Here is a 17,162-nt window from a genome sequence, read left to right on the forward strand (position 1 = left end):
AAATCTAACTAAATTAGAAATTCTCCCAATATTCTCTAAAATCAGTCTTTGGAAAGCTTCTCTAGGGCCATTCTCACTAAGTAGCTGCCCCGAACCAATGAATTTGGTCAGAAATCAGAGTCTTCTTATGAATGTTAATCTCGTCTTTGACACACAAATTTGTGCAGTGACCAACGCTTGTTATTTCAGCCCATGTATTCTTAAAAGGATTGTCTTAAATTTATTACAGAAGATCACAGTAGCCAAGTCATTCATGCAATCTAGACTAGGTTTCAGCAATTCAATATACTTAGAGCTTCCTAAGAATAATGTTGCTACCCTGCAGAAAAATGAAACATTGATGACATCAGCATTCTTCATCTTTCCAGTTCTTTGTTTACCGTAAAGAGCTACAATGGTTATCTATTACCAGGCATATCCAATTTAAAGAGGCGTGCATGATGTTTTAGATCTTCCATAACACAAGACCTCTCTTCCTAACTAGGAAGTTATCTTGTCTGAATCTCCGTAGATTTAAAAAAAAATGTATACTCATATTATATTGATATTCTTTTACACAACTAACAGACTTATAGCATAGCTAACAAAATACAATGACAAAATGCAATAACCACCATCTTGTACATAAATCTCACAGCATGCTAAAAGGAGCTCACCATGTATCCCGATCTTGTGGTGCTTGTTCGGTGGCCAGCTTTGGCGCTACGGTCCATTACCCTAAGTCACTCACCAAAAAACGGTGCAGTCAGATTCTCAAACTCTTGCAATATCTCGTTTTGCCAGATCAGTTCCACTCCCTAACAACGTTTGATGCCCCCTGCTGCCCCTCATGTTCTCCAGAAGCCCTAAAAGGGCTAGCATGGGGGAAGGACTGACTGGTCGGGCCAGTACCTCTGATAAGGAAGCAAACAGCCTGTCCCAGTATTGCGCAATCACTTCACACCAGCCAATAGAACAAAAGAAGTCCTGCTCCTCACTGCATGGAAAATATTTGAGGGATATCATATAAGAGGACCGAATGTAGGAATTTAAGTTGAATGAGACGAAGCTTAGCTGATATGACAATTGTGCATGGGGGCATTTTTGCCGCCTGCCATTAACTGTTGTCCAATGTCCCAATCCAATTTTCCCATTTTCTCCTGAAGTTAGCGCGGAGTGGCTCATTAACTTTCAAAGCTTTATAAAGGAGTGAGCGCCCCCTTTGCATAGTGGACTTATACCCACCTTGATCCCTAAGGAGTTAAATTGTACAACCTCTCCCAGTTTTAGAGGTGAGCATCTAGGGCATGGCGCAGCTGGCCATACTGGTAGAATTGAGAACTGGTAAGGTCAAACTCTTCTTGGAGCTCCGAAAGGATTTCCAGTTGCCTAACCAGACTGCTCCCAGTTTGGAGATGCCGATGAGATCTCATTTCTCAAAGTCTGACAACTGTGTAGAATATTTACCCCAGGTACTCACCCACAGATCTGTCTCTTATGTCGGAATTCTGTTGCATCATCTCCTTCTGAGTGGCTCTCGCCAGCTTTGGAATGCTATTTTAGTTACCTAAGGAAGGACTCGGGTAAGGGATTCCCATATACAAGTCCTAAGACTCAATTTTAGCTGATCATTGCAATTTTGGTACAATACGCCAGGTCGTCATGATACCCAAGAGCCACTCGTTTAGCACTATTATGTGGGAGGCCAGTAGAGTAGCTTCATGTATGCCATTCCTCCATCGCAAGCAGACTGTATGCATTTATCCGTCACAATCTGTGGAGTATGGATGCCCCAAATAAATGCGCATGCTTCAGCGCATACTTCTCTCAACCATTTGAGTGGGCTGCGGACAGCAAAGAGCGCATAGGAGCATAGGGGGTAAGATCATTTTATAAAAGCCACGTGGCCCAGGTGTTCAACCGCAATTCTGGCCAGGTCCCTGCGAGTTCTGGGAGTGAGTGGATGAAGGTCAAGTGTCCATGTTAGTTTTGGATCCAACGCCACCTGGACGCTCGGATACTAACAACTCTTGATAGTTATGGTGAGTTAGGAGCTCCATTCTGTGTCTTCCAGGTTGCCCATGACATGGACTAATGCAGACTTTGACAAGTTTACTTTTCGAACAGAAGCCTCGTTCTAAAGCTCAAGTCCATGCATTAAATGCGGGCCTGCATTTTGTGGGCGGCTCATGCAAAGAAGGAATGCGATTCTATCCTCTCAGCTTATTGGTCAGGTTTTCCATTAGGGAACTGTCTGTCCTACTTCCTCACCTACTGAACTAATATTCAAAATCATGCCATATAACTCCTACAAAAATGGAAGCCCAAATTGCTACCTTCCCAGCCCTTTCATTTACAGACTCACCACCAGATTACTAAAACACCAAGATTTTGCATAAATTCTTTGCTAGGGGATGTTCCACATTTCCACCAACCTCGTGGACTCCCAACCACGCATTTTTCCTGGATGTAGAAAAGCCTTTAAAAGGCGATCATTATAGTAAAGACGACTGGGAGTTAAAATACGCTATTTGCCCTACATGAAATGGAGGCTGAAAAAGCAATCTTATTTTGGATTCTTTTGATGTGCCCCACACTAGTTTCCATAATGCGCTGAATATTTGCTTCCGGGCGCTAGGAGGCGCTGTGATTGGGAGTATTCTGCAGAAGAGTCTCAGGGGCACCAACAGTTGAACCACAGGTCAGATCTGACCTGTTTTCAGTTCCTGTTCGAAGCACGTGCCACAAAAAAAGAAGCAAAAAAACAAAACATGGCACTGCCTAATGTGGTGGGCATATGCGTGCAATAATAAATTTAACCAAAAAGAGAATTAACCACTGCTTACAGTGTAATTTTTTTTTTATATATAAATCTTTTTATTAACAATCATCGACATACAAGTCATCACAGATTCAGATCAATATCAATATAGGCATGACAGCATGAGTCAGTAATCATCAGCCTTATACACAGTAGGGATTTTTCAAGGAGGGAGCAGGTCATCCAGTTCAATGCTCTGGGGGGGGGGCACAAATGTCTCCACGATACAAGTTCCACGGTGTCCATATGTGGGACCACTTTTTGGGGCAGCCTCGTGCAGTATATACTGTCTTTTCCCTGAACATACACCAATCCATACTCGTCTCCCGTGCCCCTAGTGGGGATGGGGGGGGGTTGCCGCTCCCCAGGCCTGAGAAATGTTTTTCTCTTGGCTAGCATGAACCCCAAAGTGGCCCACTGTGTTTGTTAGATATTTAAGTCAGTTGGTTCCCATACGTTCAATAGGCATCTACGTGCTTCATGGTGAATAGCAATTTTAAGTACTTCGTGTATCTCCCTCCAGTATGCCTGAAGATGTGTGCATTCCCATATGATGTGCATAAAGGTGCCTATTTGCCCACATCTCCTGTGACCGTCTCCTGTTCCCGTTCTTCCCATCTGTACCAGGCGGGGGCCAGTCATATATATCCTATGCAGGATTTTAAGCTGTACTAGGCTCAGTTGTGCCGAAATAGCCACTACCCGAGGGGAGGATATCGCCTCCTGCCATTCCTCATTATTCATTTCTATGCCATCTGCCACCCATTTCTGCCGCAATACGGAGAAGGGGTCATCCATATTGTATATTAATTTGTTGTATATTAATGAGATGGTTTTCTCTGGGAGGTGGCCATCCAGTATCCTATCCTCCAACTGGGATGATTCAGGGAGGGAGGAGCCCTTTGGAAGGAGTGATTGTAATGCATGGTGAACCTGTGTGTAACGAAAAAGCTCAGTATCAGCCAGCTCGTGCTTCTCCCATATATCTTTAATTTGTGAAATGCCGATCATGTCCCACTTATCAAACCCCTTCGAAGTCCATAGACAACCTAATTGTGTGGTGTCCCACAGGGGAGTGGCCAACGTTAGTTTACCCTCCCATCCGAGGGATCTGTTTGTTTGCGGCGTACCATACACTTATTATGTGACTAGTGGGGACTGTCAAACGAGGCCGACCTGGTTTCGAATAGAGTGATCTGTTATAATTCCCTCCCGGAAGAAGCCACCTATCCATACGGTAGCCTGGATCATCAGGGCCACCGTATGTGCCATGATTGATAGCTGCCAGGTGTGCCGCCCAGTAATATTTCTTTATATCAGGGAGGCTGATGCCTCCATCATACCATTTTAGTGTAAGTTTGCCCAGGGCTATGCGTGGCGTCCCGTTCCACAATAATTCTCTCTGAAGGTGTTCAATTTCTTCAAAATATGTCAGGGGGACAGGGTTGAGTGAGTTTTGTAGGACGTAGAGGAAGCGGGGAAGGGACATCATTTTAAAAAGTGCAGCTTTGCCTAGAAGAGAGCGGGGAAGAGATTTCCAGCTGGCTATGCCCCGCTTTAATCGCAGTATTGGAGGAAGGAGTTTTTTTTCGTATCGAAGAGCGGGGTCTAAGGGAAAAAAATCCCCTAATATTTGAATCCCGTGGCACTGATCTGGATTGGATAGTTACGGGGTAAGGATGGCAAGTCTCCATGAAGGACATATAGGAGGAACTTAGATCAGTTGATCGTAAATCCAGAATACCTGCCGGATACTGCCAAGATGTCTAGAACTGCAATTAGGGATTTTTTTGGGTCAGTTAAATAGAGTAATACTTCATCTGCATAAAGCGAGATGCGATCCTCCCGTTCAGGTGTCCAACGCATGCCTCGAATAACTGGATCCCGTCGGATCCATGTCGCTAGTGGTGCCCCGGCTCAAGGCAAAAGTGTCAGATTTTTTATTATTAACCACGACTTGTGCCAGTGTCGTTGAGTACAGGAGGCGAATCTACTGGATAAATTCCAGGCCGAACCCCAGCTTTCAGAGCACCGCTATGAGATAATGTCACTCGATAGTATTGAATGCCATAGTGGCATCTAAGGAGACAAGAACAGCCGGTTCCAGGATCGTGTGCGCCCTACCGAGGACCCCATGGACTTGGCGCAAATTTAGCTCCGTGTTCCGGTGTGGTATAAAACCAGATTGGTCTGGGTGCACCAGGTGAGATATGATTTTAACTAGTCGGTTAGCTAGTACTTTGGCAAGAATCTTAGGCTCAGCATTGAAGAGGGAAATAGGTCTATATGAGGTGCAGTTTGTTTTGGGTTTGCCTTACTTATGTATAGTTGCTATGTTGGCCATTCGTTGGTCCCTCGGTAGCTCCCCTCTCTCTCTGCTCTCCTCGAACATGGCTTTGAGATAAGTGGCCAATTTGTCAGGGTTAAGTTTATATAATTCGATTGGAATGCCGTTAGGACCAAGGGCTTTCCCTTAGTTTAGCGATCTAATCGCCTGCGCTATTTCGTCCGTTGTCAAGGAGCTATCCAATACTTGCCGCTCTGTCAAGGAAAGGGTGGAAAGCGTTATGTCCCTCAACAATTCGGCAGAGTCTTCTTCACTGTAGGGGGGCTACTGCGTTATACACCGTATCAAAATGGCCAGCAAAGCGATTTGCTATTTCCTGAGGGACGGTTATGCAATTATTGTTAGTGTCCTGCAGAACCGGGACCAATCTACTTGCCCATTCCCGTTTATCAAGCCAAGCTATCAATTTTCCAGCTTTATCTCCTAGATCATAAAGTCTGCCGAGTTTCTCCCTCCCCAGTGTCTTAGCTTTCTCCGTGACTAATGCCCTATATTCGTCCTGTTTAAGACGCAAGAAGTGGAGCGAATCTGTTGTGATCATTGTTTCCATGTCTCTCTCTAATTCGTAAATCTCGTCCTCTAAGTTAGACATCTGCTTTTGTTGTTCCTTCTTCTGTCCAGATATTAGGGACAAGGCTTCCCCCCTAATTACAGTTTTAAAAGCTTCCCAGAGCGTCTGGAAGGAGTCTTCTGTACCCGTGCTCTCACTGAAATAAGTGTCCATCACAGTGATGAGTTTCTCACAAATGGTAGGGTTGCAGAGATACCAGGGATTGATGGGGACAACTCTACCCACCCTAACCTGATCCAGGAGCATATGTACCCATATCGGTGAGTGATCAGATATGCCCCTAGCAAGGTGTCTGATTTCGTGAATATGTGAGATTTAGGTGCTAAGGACCAAAATGTAGTCTAACCTGGATAAGTTGCTGTGAGCTCCGCAGGGGAAAGTGTGCTATATTTTCTAAGGGTTATAAGTGTGCCAGCCGTCTACCAATCCCATGGACTCAAGGAAATCTGGTAGCCATCTAGTAGAAGGTGCCATTTCACGCGGGGTGTGGCGGTCTAATCTGCCTGAGCCCACTGAATTGAAGTCGCCTCCCAGTAATAAAAGTCCCTCCGGTAGTGAAAGGAGAGTGGTGCGTAGGTCCTGGAATGGAGTGGTCTGGAGGCCCGGTGGGACATAAACAGAGACTAATGTAATGGTTCGTCCCTCCCAGGACCCAGTAATACCTATATATCAGCCCCTGTCGTCAGCCCAAGTGGAATCCACACTGAGGGGGAACGTGTTCTTTAACATAATACCTACTCCTCTCAAACTCGTGAACCTGGCATGTGCCACCAGCTTGTATAACCACCTGCACATCGCTTTATATGAGCTTCCTATCAAGTGCATCTCCCGAAGAAGGACAATGTCAGGGGCTTGTTTCCTGATATATGGAAGAACTACACTGCGCTTAACTTTGTCCCCAAGCCCGCTGACATTCCAGCTCAGAATTCTGGCGCTATTATCCCACTGCATACGCATTAAAACTAGTGAAAAACTCAAAGCCCCAGTCATGCATGTCACATAGCTTGTCGATGTAAAAACTGTAACAAAAATCAAATACAAACCTCCCCTCCAACAACCCCCCACCCTGCTTCCCTGTCCTCTGGACTTAAAACTGCCCATTCTAATCTGTCAGAGTGCCTGTCGCCCAACTTCTGTACTAAATGAAGAAAATGGGGGTGTGCGACACCCCGGTTCCCCCCAGCCCCCTACCCAGGAGTAATTTGTGAGTCTCTGAGAGGAAAAGCTACGCCATTGTGTGTCCTGGCTCTTAGGCTAGTTTCAACCCCTTTACCGGTCTCATAATGTTCTATATGGTCCATCGAAGGTATCACTCTGGCCCCACGTTTCTTCTTGCGGGGGTCTAGTGCTTCCAGTGTTCCTTAGTGACTCCCCCAACATTCTTGAGCTTGTGTCCTTGATGCTGACGTCCCTGATCTCAGGCTTTGTGGGTCTCCAACCAGTTCGCTGCTATCTCGGGGTGGTCAAAAAACCAGGCCCTGCCATCGGCTTCCACTCGGAGCTTGGCCGGGAAGAGCATTGCATACTTGAGGCCCTGGTCTCTAAGCAGTCTCTTTACTCCCAGAAAGGATCGTCGTTGCTTTTGGACCAACTGGGTAAAGTCAGAGAAAAAGGTGATATCAGCATTATCAAGTCTGAGTGGGGGCCCGTTCTGGCGCATTGGAGATTTACGTTACGATCCCGGTAGTTGAGGATCCTGGCCAGGATAGGGCGCGGGGGGGGCCCAGGTTTCGAACGACCCCCAGGGAGTCTGTGGGATCTTTCAACTACAAAGAGGTTGCCAAGTCCTTTGGGTTTGAGATGCTGAAGGATAAGCTCTTCCACAAATAGATCAACCGATTCCCCCTCCGCTTTTCCGGGACCCCTAATATGCGTACGTTATTGCGTCTAAGGCGTCCTTCATAATCGTCCAGCTTAGTGTCCGTGAACTTTCGGAAAGATTTCAGTTCATGAATCTCGGTTTGCAGTTCCAAAGTGTCCTCCACCAAACTGGTAGTCTTGAGCCTCGCCTGTTTAAGCCTTTCGTTGTTTTTATTGAGATCTGCCCGGATAAGGTTCACCTCGGCCGTTATGGTGTCCATTTTGTGTTCAAGCGATGTTTTTATCTCCGCTATGGCTGCCATGACATCCTTAAGAGTGGGTTCTTTGTCTGGGCTCCCTTGCTGTCTTGCATTCCTATATTTAGGGGAGGCCTCCGGCATGCTTTCCTTTGAGAATGCGTACTTGTCCATTTTATTGGATTGTACTGTCTTGCGGCCCGTGTAGACGCCATTTTGCCTTCCTTCAGTTTCACCACTGCACTGCCTAGTGGGGCCTATTATTTGGTTCAACACAGGTGGGAAGTCCGTCTTGCAGCACAGCCGACACAAGCACTGCAGGCGCTGGATTAGTGTTCAGGCATAATACTTGCCGGGTAAGGTAGGCGAGATCGCGAGTGGTCGGTGATCGTTATGTGGCAGTGGTGTTGTCCCGGTCAAAAGCAGTGGGGGTATCCCGAACCGACTAATATGGAATGGTGCGACTATATTTCCTCTGGGATGTCTCTCGTGAAGCTTGTGACCACCCTCTCGCAAAGCGGAACCTCTGCCACGTCACGGACAGATAGTGCTCCGTTGACCCTTTATCTCCCCAGTCGCATCCAGCGGACTGCCCGTGTCAGCTTCTCATCTGGAGGCCACCGCCGTGTCCAGAGCAAGACTGGCGGGGGTGGAGAGGCTCACTCACCACATTCGGAGCCTCCCTCCCCAACGCGATTGTCTTCGGGCCGGAACCTCCTCTTCTCCGGTATAGGCTCACTGGCACTCTGCGCTGAGTCTGCCAGTCCCAGACTATTCCGCCTGCCCCGCAGTCCCACCAACGATTTCACCCTCCACTTTCTGCTGCGAATGAGGGCCGCAGTGGAGGTCAATCTGGGTCGTACAGTCCGGATCAAGGCCCCGAGTCCCGCCGCCTGTGTAAGCACGCACGCCTCCTCTCTCCTTACTCAAGGTCCCGGCGTTCTTCGCTTCTCAGGCCGTGTGCTGCCGGGGGGGGAATATCTCAACACGGAGCTCGATTACAGTCTCCGTTCTTTCAGCCTTGGATACCGGATTCTTTCCGATTGCTGGTTTCCTCTTCAGATAACAGGATGAGTGGGTCGGATATGTGGGTTAGGGCTGGGGTAGCCGGAGCTCTACGGAACAGCGGCCATTACGCTACGCCGTGCAGCCACGCCCCCCTCTTACAGTGTAATTTTAATGGAACAGTATTTGTGCTTCCAAGAATGCAGTAATAGTAATTATAACCGTTATGAAAACCCTTTTAAGTTCTAAAGAACATCACAAGAAAAGAGGGATTTTAGTTGAGCAAAAAAAAAGGTTCCATAGGTTTTGAACTACTGTAAATACTGTAACTTGAAGGTGTGACCAGGATAATTAAAAAAAAGTAAAAAGAAAAAAATAATAATAAGACCTTGGAAACGAAGATAAACTGGCAAAGTAAAGTATTGGTTAACCAGCCTTGGCGCTGAAGTTCATTTTGTTTTGGGTGCATGTGCACATGTTAGGAAGCAAACAGGGGTGGCTTCTCCTAAATGGCGGAGGTGTGTCATCCCCCCTGCTGCGAGCGCAGCAAGGAAACACAAATAAATAAAATGGAATATCTATGCCATTTTATTATGCCACCGCTCGCGCTGAGTATAGCGCAAGGGTGAGGCCGGGGCTGAATCCTGCAAATGCAGAATGACTCGACTTGTCTGCAGTGCGCATGTCGAACTGGCTGGCTGTCTACAGCCGTTCTATCCGACATGCGCTCTGTAGACCCAGAAATCCAAGGGCTGTGAATTGATGGCACTGCCCCTCAGCATCAAAATGAGAGCTGGGTTAGCCTGCTCCAAACAATCTGGAATGCTGGAAATAACATGGGAGCAGCTCCAAGATTGGTTGGATGTGTGTTCCACAAGAAGGTAGGAAGTCCTTCCCTTCCCTGCTCATAGATTCCACACAGAAGGATGCTGCTGGTCCACACACAGAAGGATGCTGCTGGTCGGCACACAAAAGGATGCTGTTGGTCCGCACACAGAAGGATGCTGTTGGTCCGCACACAGAAGGATGCTGTTGGTCCGCACACAGAAGGATGCTGCTGGTCCACACACAGAGGGATGCTGCTCGTCCACACACAGGAGGATGCTGCTGGTCCGCACACAGAAGAATGTTTAAACACAGAAGGATGCTACTGGTCCGCACACAGAAGGATGCTGATGGTCCGCACACAGAGAGATGCTGCTGGTCCACACACAGAAGGATGTTTCTACACAGAAGGATGCTGCTGGTCCGCACATAAAAGGATGCTGCTGGTCCGCACACAGAAGGATGCTGCTGGTCCGCACACAGAAGGATGCTGCTGGTCCGCACACAGAAGGATGCTGCTGGTCCGCACACAGAAGGATGCTGCTGGTCCGCACACAGAAGGATGCTGCTGGTCCGCACACAGAAGGATGTTTCTACACAGAAGGATGATGCTGGTCCACACAGAAGGATGCTGCTGGTCAGCAGACAGAAGGATGCTGCTGGTCCACACACAGAAGGACGTTTCTACACAGAAGGATGCTGTTGGTCCACACACAGATAGATGCTGCTGGTGCGCACACAGAAGGATGTTTCTACACATAAGGATGCTGCTGGTCCACACACAGAAGGATGCTGCTGGTCCGCACACAGATGAATGCCCGCACACAAGAGGATGCTGCTGGTCCGCGCACAGAAGGAGGTTTCTACACAGAAGGATGCTGTTGGTCCACACACAGAAGGATGCTGCTGGTCTGCATAAAGAAGGATGCTGCTGGTCCGCACACAGGAGGATGTTGCTGGTCCTCACACAGAAGGATGCTGCTGATCCGCATGCATAAGGATGCTGCTGGTCCGCACACAGAAGGATGCTGATGGTTCGCACACAGAAGGATGCTGATGGTTCGCACACAGAAGGATGCTGCTGGTCCGCACACAGAAGGATGCTGCTGGTCCGCACACAGAAGGATGCTGCTGGTCTGCACACAGAATGATGCTGCTGGTACGTACACAGAATGATGCTGGTGGTCCATACACAGAAGGACGCTCCCACACAGAAGGATGCTGCTGGTCCCCACACAGAAGGATGCTGCTGGTCCGCACACAGAAGGATGCTGCTGGTCCGCACACAGAAGGATGCTGCTGGTCCGCATACAGAAGGATGCTGCTGGTCCGCACACAGAAGGATGGTTCTACACAGAAGGATGCTGCTGGTCCACACATAGAAGGATGCTGCTGGTCCGCACACAGATGGATGCTGCTGGTCCGCACACAGATGGATGCAGCCGGTCCGCACATAGAAGGGTGCTGCTGGTCCGCACACAGATGGATGTTTCTACACAGAAGGATGCTGCTGGTCCGCACATAGAAGGCTGCTGCTGGTCCACACACAGAAGGATGCTGCTGGTCCGCACACAGAAGGATGCTGCTAGTCCGCACACAGAAGGATGCTGCTGGTCCGCACACAGAAGGATGCTGCTGGTCCGCACACAGAAGGATGCTGCTGATCCACATGCAGAAGTATGTTTCTACACAGAAGGATGCTGTTGGTACGCACACAGATGGTTGCTGCTGATCCACACACAGAAGGATGCTGTTGCTCCGCACACAGATGAATGCTCGCACACAGAAGGATGCTGCTGGTGCGCACACAGAAGGATGTTTCTACAAAGAAGGATGCTGCTGGTCCACACACAGAAGGATGCTGCTGGTCCACACATAGAAGGATGTTTCTACACAGAAGGATGCTGCTGGTCCACGCATAGAAGGATGCTGCTGGTCCGCACACAGATGGATGCAGCCGGTCCGCAAATAGAAGGGTGCTGCTGGTCCGCACACAGATGGATGTTTCTACACAGAAGGATGATGCTGGTCCGCACATAGAAGGCTGCTGCTGGTCCACACACAGAAGGATGCTGCTGGTCCGCACACAGAAGGATGCTGCTAGTCCGCACACAGAAGGATGCTGCTAGTCCGCACACAGAAGGATGCTGCTGGTCCGCACACAGAAGGATGCTGCTGATCCACACGCAGAAGGATGCTGCTGATCCACATGCAGAAGGATGTTTCTACACAGAAGGATGCTGTTGGTCCGCACACAGATGGTTGCTGCTGATCCACACACAGAAGGATGCTGCTGCTCCGCACACAGATGAATGCTCCGCACACAGAAGGATGCTGCTGGTGCGCACACAGAAGGATGTTTCTACAAAGAAGGATGCTGCTGGTCCACACACAGAAGGATGCTGCTGGTCCGCACACAGATGAATGCTCGCACACAGAAGGATGCTTCTACAAAGAAGGATGCTGCTGGTCAACACACAGAAGGATGCTGCTGGTCCACACACAGAAGGATGCTGCTGGTAGGCACATAGAAGGATGTTTCTACACAGAAGGATGCTGTTGGTCCGCACACAGAAGGATGCTGTTGGTCCACACACAGAAGGATGCTGCTGGTCCGCACACAGAAGGATGCTGCTGGTCCGCACACATAAGGATGCTGCTGGTCCGCACACATAAGGATGCTGCTGGTCCGCACAAAGTAGGATGCTGCTGGTCCGCACACAGAAGGATGCTGCTGTTCCGCACACAGAAGGATCCTGCTGGTCCGCACACAGAAGGATCCTGCTGGTCCACACACAGAGGGATGCTGCTCGTCCACACACAGGAGGAGGATGCTGGTCCGCACACAGAAGAATGTTTAAACACAGAAGGATGCTGCTGGTCCACACACAGAAGGATGCTGCTGGTCCGCACACAGATGAATGCTCGCACACAGAAGGATGCTTCTACAAAGAAGGATGCTGCTGGTCAACACACAGAATGATGCTGCTGGTCCACACACAGAAGGATGCTGCTGGTAGGCACATAGAAGGATGTTTCTACACAGAAGGATGCTGTTGGTCCGCACACAGAAGGATGCTGTTGGTCCACACACAGAAGGATGCTGCTGGTCCACACACAGAAGGATGCTGCTGGTCCGCACACAGATGAATGCCCGCACACAAGAGGATGCTGCTGGTCCGCGCACAGAAGGATGTTTCTACACAGAAGGATGCTGTTGGTCCACACACAGAAGGATGCTGCTGGTCTGCATAAAGAAGGATGCTGCTGGTCCGCACACAGGAGGATGTTGCTGGTCCGCACACAGAAGGATGCTGCTGATCCGCATGCATAAGGATGCTGCTGGTCCGCACACAGAAGGATGCTGATGGTTCGCACACAGAAGGATGCTGATGGTTCGCACACAGAAGGATGCTGCTGGTCCGCACACAGAAGGATGCTGCTGGTCTGCACACAGAATGATGCTGCTGGTACGTACACAGAATGATGCTGGTGGTCGATACACAGAAGGACGCTCCCACACAGAAGGATGCTGCTGGTCCCCACACAGAAGGATGCTGCTGGTCCGCACACAGAAGGATGCTGCTGGTCCGCACACAGAAGGATGCTGCTGGTCCGCATACAGAAGGATGCTGCTGGTCCGCACACAGAAGGATGTTTCTACACAGAAGGATGCAGCCGGTCCGCACATAGAAGGATGCTGCTGGTCCACACATAGAAGGATGTTTCTACACAGAAGGATGCTGCTGGTCCACACATAGAAGGATGCTGCTGGTCCGCACACAGATGGAGGCTGCTGGTCCGCACACAGATGGATGCAGCCGGTCCGCACATAGAAGGGTGCTGCTGGTCCGCACACAGATGGATGTTTCTACACAGAAGGATGCTGCTGGTCCGCACATAGAAGGCTGCTGCTGGTCCACACACAGAAGGATGCTGCTGGTCCGCACACAGAAGGATGCTGCTAGTCCGCACACAGAAGGATGCTGCTGGTCCGCACACAGAAGGATGCTGCTGGTCCGCACACAGAAGGATGCTGCTGATCCACATGCAGAAGGATGTTTCTACACAGAAGGATGCTGTTGGTACGCACACAGATGGTTGCTGCTGATCCACACACAGAAGGATGCTGCTGCTCCGCACACAGATGAATGCTCGCACACAGAAGGATGCTGCTGGTGCGCACACAGAAGGATGTTTCTACAAAGAAGGATGCTGCTGGTCCACACACAGAAGGATGCTGCTGGTCCGCACACAGAAGGATGTTTCTACACAGAAGGATGCAGCCGGTCAGCACATAGAAGGATGCTGCTGGTCCACACATAGAAGGATGTTTCTACACAGAAGGATGCTGCTGGTCCACGCATAGAAGGATGCTGCTGGTCCGCACACAGATGGATGCAGCCGGTCCGCAAATAGAAGGGTGCTGCTGGTCCGCACACAGATGGATGTTTCTACACAGAAGGATGATGCTGGTCCGCACATAGAAGGCTGCTGCTGGTCCACACACAGAAGGATGCTGCTGGTCCGCACACAGAAGGATGCTGCTAGTCCGCACACAGAAGGATGCTGCTGGTCCGCACACAGAAGGATGCTGCTGATCTACACGCAGAAGGATGCTGCTGATCCACATGCAGAAGGATGTTTCTACACAGAAGGATGCTGTTGGTCCGCACACAGATGGTTGCTGCTGATCCACACACAGAAGGATGCTGCTGCTCCGCACACAGATGAATGCTCGCACACAGAAGGATGCTGCTGGTGCGCACACAGAAGGATGTTTCTACAAAGAAGGATGCTGCTGGTCCACACACAGAAGGATGCTGCTGGTCCGCACACAGATGAATGCTCGCACACAGAAGGATGCTTCTACAAAGAAGGATGCTGCTGGTCAACACACAGAAGGATGCTGCTGGTCCACACACAGAAGGATGCTGCTGGTAGGCACATAGAAGGATGTTTCTACACAGAAGGATGCTGTTGGTCCGCACACAGAAGGATGCTGTTGGTCCACACACAGAAGGATGCTGCTGGTCCGCACACAGAAGGATGCTGCTGGTCCGCACACATAAGGATGCTGCTGGTCCGCACACATAAGGATGCTGCTGGTCCGCACAAAGTAGGATGCTGCTGGTCCGCACACAGAAGGATGCTGCTGTTCCGCACACAGAAGGATCCTGCTGGTCCGCACACAGAAGGATCCTGCTGGACCGCACACAGAAGGATGCTGCTGGTCCACACACAGAAGGATGCTTCTACAAAGAAGGATGCTGCTGGTCCGCACACAGAAGGATGCTGCTGGTCCGCACACAGAAGGATGCTGCTGGTCCGCACACAGAAGGATGCTTCTACAAAGAAGGATGCTGCTGGTCCGCACACAGATGGATGCTGCTGGTTTGAACACAGAACGATGCTGCTGGTTTGAACACAGAACGATGCTGCTGGTCAACACACAGAAGGATGCTGCTGGTCCACACACAGAAGGATGCTGCTGTTCCGCACACAGAAGGATCCTGCTGGTCTGCACACAGAAGGATCCTGCTGGACCGCACACAGAAGGATGCTGCTGGTCCGCACACATAAGGATGCTGCTGGTCCGCACACAGAAGGATGCTGCTGGTCCGCACACAGAAGGATGCTGCTGGTCCGCACACAGAAGGATGCTGCTGGTCCGCACACAGAAGGATGCTGCTGTTCCGCACACAGAAGGATCCTGCTGGTCCGCACACAGAAGGATCCTGCTGGACCGCACACAGAAGGATGCTGCTGGTCCACACACAGAAGGATGCTGCTGGTCCGCACACAGAAGGATGCTGCTGGTCCGCACACAGAAGGATACTGCTGGTCCGCACACAGAAGGATGCAGCTGGTCCGCACACAGAAGGATGCTTCTACAAAGCAGGATGCAGCTGGTCCGCACACAGATGGATGCTGCTGGTTTGAACACAGAAGGATGCTGCTGGTTTGAACACAGAACGATGCTGCTGGTCAACACACAGAAGGATGCTGCTGGTCCGCACACAGATGGATGCTGCTGGTTTGAACACAGAACAAAGCTGCTGGTTTGAACACAGAACGATGCTGCTGATCCGCATGCATAAGGATGCTGCTGGTCCGCACACAGAAGGATGCTGATGGTTCGCACACAGAAGGATGCTGATGGTTCGCACACAGAAGGATGCTGCTGGTCCGCACACAGAAGGATGCTGCTGGTCCGCACACAGAAGGATGCTGCTGGTCTGCACACAGAATGATGCTGCTGGTACGTACACAGAATGATGCTGGTGGTCCATACACAGAAGGACGCTCCCACACAGAAGGATGCTGCTGGTCCCCACACAGAAGGATGCTGCTGGTCCGCACACAGAAGGATGCTGCTGGTCCGCACACAGAAGGATGCTGCTGGTCCGCATACAGAAGGATGCTGCTGGTCCGCACACAGAAGGATGGTTCTACACAGAAGGATGCTGCTGGTCCACACATAGAAGGATGCTGCTGGTCCGCACACAGATGGATGCTGCTGGTCCGCACACAGATGGATGCAGCCGGTCCGCACATAGAAGGGTGCTGCTGGTCCGCACACAGATGGATGTTTCTACACAGAAGGATGCTGCTGGTCCGCACATAGAAGGCTGCTGCTGGTCCACACACAGAAGGATGCTGCTGGTCCGCACACAGAAGGATGCTGCTAGTCCGCACACAGAAGGATGCTGCTGGTCCGCACACAGAAGGATGCTGCTGATCCACACACAGAAGGATGCTGCTGATCCACATGCAGAAGTATGTTTCTACACAGAAGGATGCTGTTGGTACGCACACAGATGGTTGCTGCTGATCCACACACAGAAGGATGCTGTTGCTCCGCACACAGATGAATGCTCGCACACAGAAGGATGCTGCTGGTGCGCACACAGAAGGATGTTTCTACAAAGAAGGATGCTGCTGGTCCACACACAGAAGGATGCTGCTGGTCCACACATAGAAGGATGTTTCTACACAGAAGGATGCTGCTGGTCCACGCATAGAAGGATGCTGCTGGTCCGCACACAGATGGATGCAGCCGGTCCGCAAATAGAAGGGTGCTGCTGGTCCGCACACAGATGGATGTTTCTACACAGAAGGATGATGCTGGTCCGCACATAGAAGGCTGCTGCTGGTCCACACACAGAAGGATGCTGCTGGTCCGCACACAGAAGGATGCTGCTGGTCCGCACACAGAAGGATGCTGCTAGTCCGCACACAGAAGGATGCTGCTGGTCCGCACACAGAAGGATGCTGCTGATCCACACGCAGAAGGATGCTGCTGATCCACATGCAGAAGGATGTTTCTACACAGAAGGATGCTGTTGGTCCGCACACAGATGGTTGCTGCTGATCCACACACAGAAGGATGCTGCTGCTCCGCACACAGATGAATGCTCCGCACACAGAAGGATGCTGCTGGTGCGCACACAGAAGGATGTTTCTACAAAGAAGGATGCTGCTGGTCCACACACAGAAGGATGCTGCTGGTCCGCACACAGATGAATGCTCGCACACAGAAGGATGCTTCTACAA

General features: G+C 50.3%; 1 protein-coding gene across 4 annotated transcripts in view; it reads right to left on the reverse strand.

The window, feature by feature from the left end:
- Positions 1-17,162, reverse strand: part of SFXN5 (sideroflexin 5) — a 1,315,749-nt gene that overhangs the window by 850,136 nt on the left and 448,451 nt on the right. The gene's annotated exons all lie outside the window — the stretch shown is intronic.

The sequence above is a fragment of the Triturus cristatus genome, chromosome 2_2 (genome assembly GCF_964204655.1).
Source record: "Triturus cristatus chromosome 2_2, aTriCri1.1, whole genome shotgun sequence".
NCBI classification, from domain to species: domain Eukaryota; kingdom Metazoa; phylum Chordata; class Amphibia; order Caudata; family Salamandridae; genus Triturus; species Triturus cristatus.